The sequence below is a fragment of the Humulus lupulus genome, chromosome 8 (genome assembly GCF_963169125.1).
Source record: "Humulus lupulus chromosome 8, drHumLupu1.1, whole genome shotgun sequence".
Lineage (NCBI taxonomy): Eukaryota > Viridiplantae > Streptophyta > Magnoliopsida > Rosales > Cannabaceae > Humulus > Humulus lupulus.
In genome coordinates, this window is record NC_084800.1 from 114,085,299 (window position 1) to 114,088,848 (window position 3,550).

The window sequence follows — 3,550 nt, forward strand, 5'->3', positions numbered from 1 at the left end:
CCATGCCTTCATGCATTATATTCCCTCCTAATATGCCCACATTAGACTTTAAACCTGGGATGATTCAACTTTTGCCACATTTCATGGAATGGAAAATGAAAGCCCATATGTGCATATTAGAGAATTTGGGGAGGTAGTAGCCACATTCTATAACCGAGCCAATAATGTCCATCCCGTGCGACTAAAGTTCTTTCCTTTCTCCTTGAAGGACAAAGTCAAAAGCTAGTTATACTCTTTGAGACCTAGGTCTATTGGAACAAGGGAGGGAATGACCAAATATTTCATTCTGAAACACTTCCCTAGCCATAAGACCAACAATCTAAAACGAAAATTTTCCACATTTTCCCAAAAGGACAATGAAACATTCTATCAAGTCTGGGAAAGATTCAAGAATCTGTTGAATCAATGCCCACACCATGGCTATGAGAACTGGAGTTTGGTTAGTTACTTCTATGAAGGCCTCACGAGTCGTGAGCGCCAGTTTGTAGAAATGTTATGCAATGGTGAATTCCTCGAAAAAGAGCCAAATGATGCTCTTGAATATCTCGACCAAACCGCAAAAAAATTTCACACCTGGATTGGTCCAAGTGCTACTAATAGCACCAATGTTATAAACCATCTGGGATTTATCAACTTCGAGAAAAGGATAGTGTTAATGCCCAACTAGAAGCTTTGTAATGACCCAACTATTTCTAAGACTTAGATCATTAAACCTACTAGACATAACTACTACTTTGAAGAGAACATACATGAGAAAATGCATAACTTTATTGAAAACTTTAAAATAATATTTGTAATACATAAATGAGCTCATTGTTTTAAAATTAAAAACATAACTTAAATGAAATTATTTACAAAGCTAAATGCGGAAAATACATAAAAACGTAATTTTAAAAGACTAAAGAAAATAACATCGTCCTCGAATCGACACGCAGCCCATCCACTCCATTCACCTCAACACATATGCCAAGCTTCCAAGAATCCTTCCACCTTTGTATCTATTTTCCCGCATCAAACTAAAAGTAAAGGAGTGAGCCTAATGCCCAGCAAAGGAAAACTACTAACAACATAAAACATATACATAAATTATATCATAACCACATATACTATAAAGCCAAGGCAACAATAAGAATGGTGAGAATTTCTAAAGAGTAAAGAATAAATGTGGGAACTAAACCTTCAAAAAGAAACTTACCAAGAAAGATCCTTAAGTTTCAAAAACCTAGTCAAAAACCAATATCAAAAGTTAGGATCTGAATAAAAGGAACTAAAGAAAAACTAAAGTAGTTTAAAGAACTAGACTTAGAGAATAGAAATACGTTAGTTAACCTAATGAATTGCTCTAACTCCAATACCAAAATACACTAATCCTCACTTCCCAAGTATTTTATAAAGCTTAAGAATGGCAAAGCTTTTTCCCAACCCAAGTGTTTATCACTCTATGGAATTACTAGCACCTTGGAGTCTCTGATCACAGCTTGAAGAGTGAGTGGAAGGGCTAGGTACTAAGTCCTATTTATAGAGTTCTAGGAACAAAATATCTTCTTTTTAGCTTGAATAAAATAATGAATAATAATTGAAAATATTTGAATATTCGTCAATCAGAGGCTGAAGACTCGGTCAAAACTATCCAAGGCAGGTCTAAGGAGTCAAAGCTTATTTAAAAAAATTAAAACAAAAAAAAAATCTACTAAGGGTGATATATCGCCCCTATGTGGCGATATATCGGCTCTGCCCTATTCCCGAGCCTCCGTTCGTACGATCGTGCAACGTCAACGTGTTTTCTGTATTCGTCATCAAGTGATATATCGGCTCCCAGTTGCGATATATCGGCATACGTGAATATTTTAAACACATAATTGAACTTTTTCATCATAATTAAGGTTGGATAACTACTTTGACTGAGTCAAAATACGACCCTAACAGTTTCTGGTAGGTGCTAAGGCTGCTATTTCCTTATTTTATCATTAAAATACTTAATTCCTTAATAATCATGCTTATGACAAGTGTCATAATCCTATTAGCTCTATCTAAACCTTAGGTTATAATAAATATCATATTTATGACCAACAATATTAATCAAAACTTATGTTATAATTAATATTCTTAAATTATAGGTTAAACTTATAAAATCCATAACTATTGCTAGGAGTTTCCAACTAAGACCCGGTTTGAACCAAAATCCACGAAATCTAAAATACTACAACTACTACTAACTAGCTAACTAAGTAAACATTCTGGAACTCTATAATCTTTGAAAAAGCAATTTGAGGTCTTAATGAAGAAAAATGGCCAAAAACCTCACATGATTGCTCAAGCAGAACCACAAGAGCCTTGCTTTGTTTGTGGAGGGACGAAGCATTTAGCTAAGGACTACTTAGCTTTAAATGAAATGAGGGGGTTTATGAGGAGCAAGGCGTATAACAAGCGATTCTCCCATACTTACAACCCTGGTTGGAGAAACCACCCAAATTTCAGTTGGAGAGATTCTAACCAAGTTCAATCGTCTGGAGGCCAATGGAGAAATAAGCAATAAGTTCAACCATCAAAGGCGTATTCTGCACCTCAACACAATGCTCATCCACAACGAAATTCTCTTGAGAATATCCTTCATGCATTCGTAGAGGAACAAACAAAAAAAATCGCCAAATGATGGAAGAAATCAAAGAAATGAAATGTCAATTCTCAAAATTGACTGAATCCTTGGCCATTGCAAAAAAAGGCAAACTTCCTTCCCAACCTAAATTCAATGTACAAGGCCAACACATGGCCCAATCATCAAATTCCAATGATCCAAATGTTAAGAAAGTAAATGTCATCACAACTAGAAGTGGTAAAACTTTGCAAGACCCACCCCAAGAATGCACCACTCATAAAAGCCAAACAAAAACTTTGCAATTACTATCGAAACTACTTTTGTAGTTTTGTTGAAATTAAAAAAAAAAAAAACTGTGTTGAAATGAGCAAGAGAAACATTTCTCATTTTCCATCTTCTGTAGTTTTGTTGAAATAATTTTTATTTTTTAAAAATCAACATTAATAAATTTGTTTTCAATTTTTGTTATAAAAAAAAAAGAAAAAAAAAAGTTGTGTATTAAATTTTGTATAATTTTTTATTTTGGCTTTTAGTGTTATTTTGTAAATCCCGAAAGTTTCTATGTCATTTGAGTTCCAATTAATTGATTAACCTATCTTTTGATCAATGCTTGTTTAAATTGATTGTCCTAAAACGATAATATCCATTTTGAGCATTATATAATTCCGACTCCAAGAGTGTCAACCTTTTCCTAAAAATATTTCCAATACATTTGTGAGGATTTGAAGTTGAGACTTTATTCCATAGCGATTTTTCAAAACTATATGTGTTATGAATTATGAAAAGATTGATATTGTTTAGTGCGCACACACACACACAAACTCTTGATTACTGCTTTGATAGTTTTAAATAACATTTTCTAAGTTCTCACTAAACATTTTGTTAAGTAGTTTTGCATGATTTCATTCATTATTTCAACTTGGTAATAATTTTATCTACTTGAATTGCTAGGGA

At 33.4% G+C, this 3,550-nt stretch overlaps 1 non-coding gene across 1 annotated transcript; it reads right to left on the reverse strand.

The window, feature by feature from the left end:
• Positions 1–316: 316 nt before the first annotated feature.
• On the reverse strand, positions 317–423 carry LOC133799019 (small nucleolar RNA R71). The gene has a single exon (XR_009876228.1). It is a non-coding gene; the product is annotated as a small nucleolar RNA R71 (small nucleolar RNA).
• Between the last annotated feature and the right edge of the window lie 3,127 nt (positions 424–3,550).